Below are 10,716 nucleotides of genomic sequence, written 5' to 3'. Positions count from 1 at the left end.
TCTTTCTTTACCATATTACTCCAAGATAACTATAAGAGAAACAGGAGCCAAGGTGAAGTAAGGTGGAGCTGCCTAAGATCCTAACAAAGGTGTCTCGAGTTCCACGCTGCTGTAATTGTTGCTCCTTTTTGTTAATGTATTTTTTGTTTCTTCTTTTTTTTTCCGTTTAGCTTCTTTTGTTTCTTGTTTCCCTCACTTTTTCTTTCACATTCATATTTTTTTTTGTATCTTTTTCCCCTTCTCTAATTCATCACCTATTCTCTTTTATTTTCTCTTTTCCTTATCCCATTAAGTAATTCTATATTTATCCTCATTTCTGATTCATAATATTGATTCTTTGCCATTTACATTTTCTCCCTCATTTGCTTTCTTTCCCATACATTTCTTGAGCGCCCTTTCTTCCTCGCCTCTTTCTGTATTATATTACGGCAATACAAGCTACAAAACAAATAGGAGACCAGTTTAGATTACGGTTTTTTCAGTAGTAAAATACGTTATCAGCATCATCACTATTAATTATATAGAGTTCATTATTCTCATCAGCGTTCAGCTACATCACCTTCACCACCACCATCATCGCTCTAGTCACCATCATCATTATCCATACAGGTATTATTTTATTTCAAAGCTCACCACCATCACCACCATCATCATCGTCGTCATCATTATCATCATCATCATTATCACAATTAGCTATATAACACTGTAGGTCAGAGCTACAACTACATTACAGCATCACAAACTTCAACATATGTAGGAGACCAGGTGAAATAAGGTGGAGCGGCCTGGGACTCTACTACACGTGTATATAGTCCAATCCTTCACTTTGATTTCAGGGTCCGTCTCCCTTTATTTCTCTCTCGTTTTGTTGACCCTCTTTCATCTTTCTTTGTTTTCGCTTTTCTTTTTTGACTTTACAATTTCTTCCTTTTCCTTCTACACTATTTACTTTTCTCTCTCCCTCTCCTATGTGTATTTTTCTTTTTTTTCGTTTCCTACCATATATTTTCTTTAAGGTTCCTTTTTCCTCTCTTATCCCTTACTTTCTCCTTCTCTTTCTTATTGCTTTTCTCTTCTCTTCACTTCCTTCATCAACTCACAACATCACAAGCTACTAGGCAGGTAGGAGTCGAGATGAAGTAAGGTGGAGCGGCCTGGGAGTCGACAACAGGTGTACAGAATTAATATCATGCGTTATTTTCCATGTTGCTTCCTTTACTTTCTTTCCTTTCATCTCCCTAATTACGTATTTTGTTTTATTATAATCCTTTTCCTCAGTTTTCTTCTCTCATTCTCCATCCTTCCATTTGCGTTGTCCTCTTTCTTTGTTTTTCTTTCTTTTTTTTTTTTGCTTTGATTCCTTGTCTCTTTTTATTCATTCTTTCTCCTTTTAGTTTTCTCCTGTTTCCTCTCCACTTTTTTCTCTTCAGTTTTTATTTTTTCTCTTAGTTTTGTTTTTCATTTCAATTGTTGTTTTTGCTTTCTGTGCTTTCTTTCTTCACCACATTACTGCAAGAAGACTATAAGAGAAGTAGGAACCAAGGTGAAGTAAGGTGGAGCGGCCTGACATTCTAACAAAGGTATCTCGAGTTCCGGCACACCGTATCTGTCTCCTTTTTATTTATCTTTCTTTTTTTTTGTTTCTTTTTTTCTTTTGTCTTTTCTGTTTACCTTCTCTTGTTTCTTGTTTCCCTCCCTTTTTCTTTCATTCACATTCATATTGCTTTATTTCTTTTTCTTTTCTATCATTCACCGCCTTTTCTAGTTTATATACTCCTTTCCTTATCCCATATTCTATATTTTGTGGTGAACTCATCGTAGGCTGCCATAACTCCGATGAGGATGACACAAAGCACAGAGCAGAGACCCAGTTTATTACAACCTCTCGCCAAGACTGGCTTCTTCAGGAACGCCATACTGTACATTTTTTTTTTTTTTTTTGCCTATCGACCATTGGGGCCGAAGCATCTGTTCATTAAGGCTAGCTATATATATATATATATATATACCCTCACATCCATGCATACATGCATACACACCTTCATAAACACACACACACACACACACACACACACACACATATATACATATATATATACACTACATCCCCCTGATACGCGCCTATATGGGTGGCAGAGGACGTCGCGTACTAGGAATTCGTGTACAATGAATACAGAAACTTATGGGAAAAATTACATATGGGCGGCACTCCCCTTCATGGGCAACCCTTGAGACGCCTTTCAGACCTAAGTATTGTACTATACAGGGAAACTATCTAAGACATATTACCTAAGATAAAGTAAACCTACAAGATAATGGCTTTACTAGGTAAATCATTGGTGGTAGGTGGTGGCGACCATCATCCACTCACTTGATGTAGTGCTGCCTACTTCTTCCTTTGCCTTTTATCATTCTTTTTGTGCCTGCCCTCCTCTCTTCCTATATCTCCCATCTTTCCTGTCACTTCTTATTGCTCTTCTTTCCTTTACAGGTGGCTTTACATTGAGTGACAAGCCAAATGGTTTCTTGTAAGCCATGAAACCATTTACAGCGCTGGGTGGTAACCATATATCCAACCCGTACGTGCTCCCTACATGTCAACAAGTGAGTTGGTGGAGGGTTAGTGCCCCTCCCCGTAAAACCAATAAATCAAAGTCAAATGGCTACCCCTTATGGGATTATGGTGTCTGGCAATAGATAGATAGATAGATAGACCTTTACCTGTTATTGCTCCTTAGGGGGGCAATGTCGTGTACTCGGGGTAAACCCGGATTTTGGCCACTCTTCACTGCCCGTCTCGCTTACAAGGAGTTCAATTCGCGAATTAAAAAAAAATACACTAAAATAAAAAAAAAATAGGTCCTCACGTACAAGGGGGAACGCGTACTAGGAACTCGCGGTACTGTGTGGATGTACTTATATATATATCGTTTCGTTTCGTTTCGTTTCGTTTTTAAAGGCTCCAACATGCTTGCATGTGTCGGCCTTGGTCACCTAATGGCGGCTCTCCACGCTGCACGATCCATTGCAGCCTCCCTGTTCAGTCCCTTAACCCTAAGGTCACACTTAATGACCTCGTCATATATATATATATATATTCTTTCTTTCATTTATTTTGTTGTGATATTATTTGTTTTATCTTTTTTAGATTTCATTATTCATTAGAAAAAAGGATACGTCATTAAAAATCCTAAAACTAATAAACCTAAGAGACAAATCGTTAACTTATACAAAAGCCTAAAGTTACAAATAGCAAAACCTACACTAATGATATAAATACCTTGACCAATAGAACACCACCGACTGCAGATATGTAATGCCTTTGTACATTATACACCTGCACTCATCACCTGGTGACTGTCAGTCGAGGCACAAACTAATGTAGGTTATGAGAGAGAACCAGAGGAGTCAGGAACTCTTCCATATACGTCAACTGTCGATCCTAATTACAGCAACGTTTACAAGATGGTATGAAGAAAATACATATATACAAAAAGTGAAGAACCTCACCCAACAGAACACCATCGACTGAAAATGCTCAATACCTTTCTATACTCGCACACTTGCACTCATCAGCTGGTGACTGTCAGGCTAGGAACGGGGTTTAATGTTGGGGATATCAGTATTAGAAATAGGTCAGTCGGAAGGAGAAACTATTTCGAATACGTCAGCTGACATCCCTAATTAATAATTCAATATATACATATTTACAATCGATGAAAACCGTAATTATACAGTAAAAAAGTCACATCACTCTGATCAGTCGGTCTCTCTCAAGAAAGCCATCAGTTTATCAGTCATAGCAATATCCCCATCACCCAGGATGGTGGAAAGGGTGAAGGTGACATCAGATGAGCTGCAGTAATTTATAATTGAAGCACGTTCACGAATATGTCGCCGACAGCGCAGGATGATATGATTGATAACACAGCGTTACAGATGTCACAGTGCGGTGGAAAGCGTCCTTCAATATATGGCTTCATATGAGTTATTATGGTGGAATTAACCGGCAAATGCGCCAACACTTTTTCTTTCAGGCGGCTGGGATAGTTGGCAGTATCCCAGTCGTCCAGGTACGGCTTCCATGTTGGAATATTTAGTCTGGTCCACTGACCTTGCCACAGAAGATTTATTGCTTTCTTTCCTAGTGCGAGGCTCGACCGTAGATCACGAGGAACGTCCCAAGTCTCCTCGAGCTCCACAGCCAACTTTGCAATTAAGTCACCCTGCTCATTGCCGTAGATACGACAGTGACCAGGCACCCAGATCAGCGTGAAGGACTTGTTGCACGAATACAATTTACTAACAATATGGCTCTGGATCTCATTAGAATTAGTAGCGCAAGAAGCAATTGCCTGAAGGGCTCATTTTGAATCTGAAAATATTACAAACGAGTTATGCCTTGAATTTAAATTATAATTTATGGATTTGTCAATCGCAAAAAGGTTCGGAGGTAAACACAGATGTATGAGTCTGCAGCTGATACCTAAGGGAATACCTAAGGAAGGGGAGTTGTGTGTGTGTGGGGGGGGGTAGACTTGTGCTATTAACCTGATCTCTGGTGGCAGATTATCGTGTATCATGAATTTCTGTCCGGAGGTGTACTGTACACCTCCGGATAGAAATTCGTGGTACAGTGTAATCTGCCACTGGAGGTCGGGTTAATCGCACACGTCTACTCCCCCCTAACTCACCACTCCTTACCCCCACCAAAACACTGGTTTGTTGGGCGGATGGATTGGGGATATGAATCTTCGCTCACTCTCACGTCTTGCCGCATGTAATGTTGCTTTTATTTATCTTACTGTTAGGTGTATTATCAAGTGCAAAGATCCATCTTCAGTTCCATGAGAAGTGATTATATTAAAGTTTTAGGAGATTTCAGTACAATGACCTTAATGTATAGAGTCTGGTTTCAAAATAGTTATCCAAAAGTTTCCTAAGCGATAGACTAAAATCCAAGTAACAGTTAAAAGTTATATGACCAGATAAGTCCCTCTCTTGCCTTGTCATGTGGACAGCCACATATACATTCACCTACTTATCCACCTACCCACTCAACCCATCCAACACAACCCACTGACCTCACCCCTGCCACCCACCCAGCCCATCGACATCCCTGCTATCCACCCTGCTAACCTACGAGTGCCACACACGAAGTTCACCCAACAATGCCACTCAACTCATTTACTCACTCACTTCTCCTCCCTGAACCCATCCAGCCATCCAACCCAACCACCCACTTAGACTCATCCGGACCATGCAATCGTCTCAGCCACCCTGGCGACCAACGGTGCCCACTCACCCTGGCGACTCACTTTGCCCACACATCCCGACAACTTATCTTGCCCACCGACCTCTACCACCCACCCTCACCACTCACAAATTCCACCTACCCTTCCCACTTACGAATTCCACCCACCCTGGACACCCAACAATGCCATCCATCTCATCCATCCACACAACCTTCCCACCTCTCCCTGAACACTCCCCAGCCACCTCACCCTGCCCATCCACCCATCCTGTCCACCCACTCCTCCCACCAACCCACCCGCCCATCCACCCTTCTTACCCAACCCCCATTCACCCATTTGAACCTTTCCACATTCACTCGGCCACCCCATTCACCGATTTGAACCCAACCCCCATTCACTCCGCCACCCCATTCACCCATCTGAACCCGACTTATCCATCAAACTCATCTTATCCAAACCTAACTTACCGACCCCTCCCCGACAACCCACATATCCAGCCACCTACCCACCCAGCCCACCAAACGCATCCACTCAGTAAGCCATTTACCCCTACAACCCACCCAAAACCACTCCACACACCACACCCAACAACCCCCCTCTCCACCATTACCACTGTCCACCCACCCTGGCGATGCACCGAACTACCACACCGACCAACTGAACCTCATCAACTCCAGCCACTCAACCAACACTCTCTCTCTCTCTCTCTCTCTCACACACACACACACACACACACACACACACACACACACACTGACACAGTAGGGGCGCGTCCACACGTGTGCTCGAGCAAGTGCTGGCAACATGTAAGCAACACAGTAACGACCACGCTGCAGATATGTTGGGAACAGCAGCGTCCAGATCATGATGGCAACATCATGATCAAGTCTCAACTGCCTGGTATGGATACACTTATCCCATCGCCTCTCCTGCAAGTGTTCGAAGCTGCACTGAAACATGTTTGCATACTTCTGTCCAAATACTGCTGCAAACATGTTCCCGAACATGTTGTCTGCCGTGTTGCAAATATATGTTCGAGAGCACTTGTGGACTAGCCCTAAGAGTAACAACACACACACACACACACACACACACACACACACACACACACACACACACACACACACAGGGAGAGAGTAGTTCACAACAGCTTCACTCACTAATTATCCTCAGTGGTTGTTTATCCCCGAGGAATATTGGCCCCACGTCTTACGAATTACTGTTTGATGGTTAACTCTATAATCAATTAACAGTATGAACAGCATGTAATATAGAAACTAGCAGAGTTATGATATTTAATATTTTCCCAAAGTATTTGCTCATTCAAACTATTACCAATTGGATGGCATATCATGGAATCCTAATGGAAATACATCCATAATATAGCTGAATTAATGGGTTTATGTCGGAGATACGAGTCAATGTACTGTGCAAGCTGCTATTAGAACAGTACTAGACACTTCCACTTGTCATCCGTCCCCTTCACCTTCCCCAAATCCTCCCTCCCTCCTTTCCCACCCTTCCACATATGTGTGTGTGTGTGTGTGTGTGTGTGTGTGTGTGTGTGTGTGTGTGTGTGTGTGTGTTTCAGTGTCTCTCTCTCTCTCTCTCTCTCTCTCTCTCTCTCTCTCTCTCTCTCTCTCTCTCTCTATGTATGCGCCAGTGTGTGTGTGTGTGTGTGTGTGTGTGTGTGTGTGTGTGTGTGTGTGTGTGTGTGTGTGTGTGTTTTTCTGTCTGTCTGTCTGTTTATGCGTGTTTTCTGTGTGTGTGTGTGTGTGTGTGTGTGTGTGTGTGTGTGTGTGTGAGTCAGTTGGTTGGGTGACTGGAGTTGATGAGGTTCAGTTTGGTGTGGTAGTTCAATGCATCGCCAGGGTGGTAATGGTGGAGAGGGGAGGGGGGGGGAACAGTTGTTGGGTGTGGGGTGTGGAGTGGTTTTGGGTGGGTTGTAGGGGTAAATGGCTTACTGAGTGGATGCGTTTGGTGGGTTGGGTGGGTAGGTGGCTGGATATGTGGGTTGTCGGGGAGGGGTCGGTAAGTTAGGTTTGGATAAGATGAGTTTGATGGATAAATCGGGTTCAAATGGGTGAATGAGGTGGCGGAGTGAATGGAGTTGGGTTCAAATGGGTGAATGGGGTTGGGTAAGAAGGGTTTATGGGCGGGTGGGTCGGTGGGAGGAGTGGGTGGACAGGATGGGTGGATGGGCAGGGTGAGGTGGGTGGGGAGTGTTCAGGGAGAGGTGGGAGGGTTGTGTGGATGGATGAGATGGATGGCATTGTTGGGTGACCAGGGTGGGTGGAATTCGTGAGTGGGAAGGGTAGGTGGAATTTGTGAGTAGTGAGGGTGGGTGGTAGGGGTCGGTGGGCAAGATAGGTTGTCGGGATGTGTGGCCAAAGTGAGTCGCCAGGGTGAGTGGGCACCGTTGGGCGCCATGGTGGCTGAGACGATTGTGTGGTCGGGATGATCTATATTTTTTATAGGTGGGTGGTTGGGTTGGGTGGCTGGATGGGTTCAGGGTGGAGAAGTGAGTGTGTAAATGAGTTGAGTGGCATTGTTGGGTGAACTTTGTGGCATTCGTGGGTTAGCGGGGTCGATAGCAAGGATCAATGGGCTGGGTGGGTGGCAGGGGTGAGGTCGGTGGGTTGTGTTGGATGGGTTGAGTGCGTAGGTGGATAAGTAGGTGGGTGCATATGCGGCTGTCCAAATGACAAGGGAGAAAAGGGACTTATCTGGCCATATAACTTTTCACTGTTACTTGGATTTTAGTCTATCGCTTAGAACACGTTGGATAACTATTTGGAAACCAGACTATACATTAACCCTTAGCCGCCTGGGGGGGGGTTTCAGGCCGCGGCACAGGCCTCCCTACGGGTGATTTCCAAGATTTTGGAAAAAATACCCTTTCTTCAAACCCTCATATCTGACAAACTATAATAGCTAGAGATTCAAAGATAAGTTAATAAGACTCACCAACTCTTCCTCTTTCCAATGATGGTATCCCGAGGACTCTAGGTGGTCCCGTCGATGAGTAAGGATGAGTTGAAGACGAGTGGTTTTTCATATTTTGGCGCGCTGCTCCGAGCACGCGCCACTTTCTGCGGCCTTGGCCCAGCCGGCTAGCGTTGGCAGCACTGCCTGGAGTGGTGATTGGAACACTGCCCGTGCATCCTTGGAAGGAATGTGGAAGAGTCCACTCGTTTTTTCCACTGCTCCTTACTCACCGCCGTGAGAATGAGTCATCACCCGGTTCATGTGGCTCACCCAAGGATTTACCGCCCGCTCCATAATGCCTCTATGCCCCGTAGGTGTGTTGGAAAGGAAATATCTCATCGTTTTTCTGTACTCACTTCTTCCGTAAGGAATATTTCTCCTTTACCTCGTTTTTCTGGTCTCACATCTTCCGTAAATAATCATATTTCTCCTTTACTATGACACTTAGAACTGCAATGTACATCACCATTACGCGTAATTACACTTTGACAAGTAAATGTTGTTGCTCTTTTCACGCATTATCGTAGAGTATGAGGTAATTATTTGTAATGTAAATCATACTGTTTTGTACTATACAGGGTTATAGTGTAAATCATAGAAATGTTTCACTCAACTAACATTATTTGTACGTCACATCACAGATACACTGATGCTCATATTTGGCACAATCTCCCTGAGTATTGAGTGAAATAATTTAGGTATAGCCAAGCAGGTATTTTTCTTTGTGGCCCACTCACAAGTGGTTTTCTTTCAGGTAACACGTAGGCAAAAGCAAAGTATTTCCAATAATTTTCAAACCAATATCCAATACACAGTATCAATTTCGTTATTGCACTTACTATAAATCACTTATTTGCACTTGTTGAACTTATTATAAATGACTTACATCTTAGCACTTACCATACTTCACTCATACTATCACACTTTTCACTCATTTATGAAAATACACAAACTTGTGCATTACTGTACATTATTTACACTTCCCCACACACCTGCTCAGTACTGACGCTTGGAGTGATACTCTGAGAAGCATTTGGGGCATAGGGGGACCTTGCATTCTGCACATTGGTACGAGGTCTCTTTTCGTGTTGGAGGACGGCGTTTGGTTGTGCGGCAGACGTGGGACCGCCTTTATGCCAGACGACCAGCTGCTGTTCTCCCAATCTCCACAATCTTGTGCCGACGGAAATACTCAGCACAGCTGAGCCTGTCAGCTGGAGCCACTGTCCCCCGCCTAGCACCTGCCACCTGAGCAGTTGAATATTACTCAAGGAGTATGCGTGCAAGCTGTCTCTCAAACTCTTGTAAAGAGAGAGGTTTCCTTACAAACTCCTAGAACAGTATGAAACTGTTGAGGACGGCGATACCAAGAAGGTGTAAGAACTCCTTCTTGTATCATCTGCAGTACTTATGTAGGCAATCGACCTCACCAATTTGCATGTCCGATTTATCAACCAGCCGCATGTTGATATTATAATCATTGACTGCATCTGGCTTTACCACGGGTTCCCTGGTCCTGTAGTCTGTTTTACCAGTTTCCTCCAGCACACCCTTATGAACTGTAGACAACATGTTAACCCGTCTCTTATCATGCCAGAGATGGGCTAACATGTTCCCACATTTCTTTGTCAGAAGGGCTCATTTCTCAGTATTTGCCAGAAATACTGGGAAATCCTTTCTGTTGGCCCTAACAGTTCCACAGGACCCAGTACTATGGTCAAGCAAATTGTCAATGCCAGGGCTGTGTAATAATTATCGGTGTACAGAATGTGGTGCCTGTTGAAATACCTTTCCATCAGCACTTTCATTACTGATGCAGAGAATCCATGAGGATCACCGCTAGTTATATTAACATCTGTCGCCAAGTAAACTATTACATCCAGCACATATCCAATTTTACAGTCACAAAGTACAAAGAATTTCAGGCCAAATCTGTGACGCTTTGATGGCACATACTGAATAAATGCAAACCTGCCCCTGAATAACGCCAGCAACTCGTCAACAACCACTTTCTGGAACGGACGGAAAACCCTGGAGAATTACTCTTTCAGCATTGTCAGGATTGGTCTTATTTTCCATAACCTGTCGGTGCAGGCCCGTAATTTTGATTGAAATGTAGGAACCTCAGGATTGCCAGGTACCTATCACGGGCCATGTATTTTCCGAAGACAGGTGTGCCAACGAGTTCATCCACCGACCAATAGTTGTGATGCACATGTTTTTTTATGTGCGCCATCAGCATGGTCAGGGCGAGCCACACAAACATCTCCCCCACCTCTACAGGTATCCATTCCCGCATGTGCATGCTCTTGCTAGCAGGTACGTCCAGCCAACGCATGCACATGACCTGGAGGAAGTTAATTTCATCAACCAGGTACTGCATAATTGCAGTCGTGAAAATTGCCTTGAATAGACTACTAATAGTCCAAGGCCTGGGGGGAAGTCCATCCTCCTGCACACCTGCACCCTCCTC

Source organism: Coenobita brevimanus, chromosome 65 (assembly GCF_032717465.1).
Source record: "Coenobita brevimanus isolate Jiangsu-jjx chromosome 65, ASM3271746v2, whole genome shotgun sequence".
NCBI lineage: Eukaryota > Metazoa > Arthropoda > Malacostraca > Decapoda > Coenobitidae > Coenobita > Coenobita brevimanus.
This window is presented reverse-complemented; position numbering follows the sequence as displayed.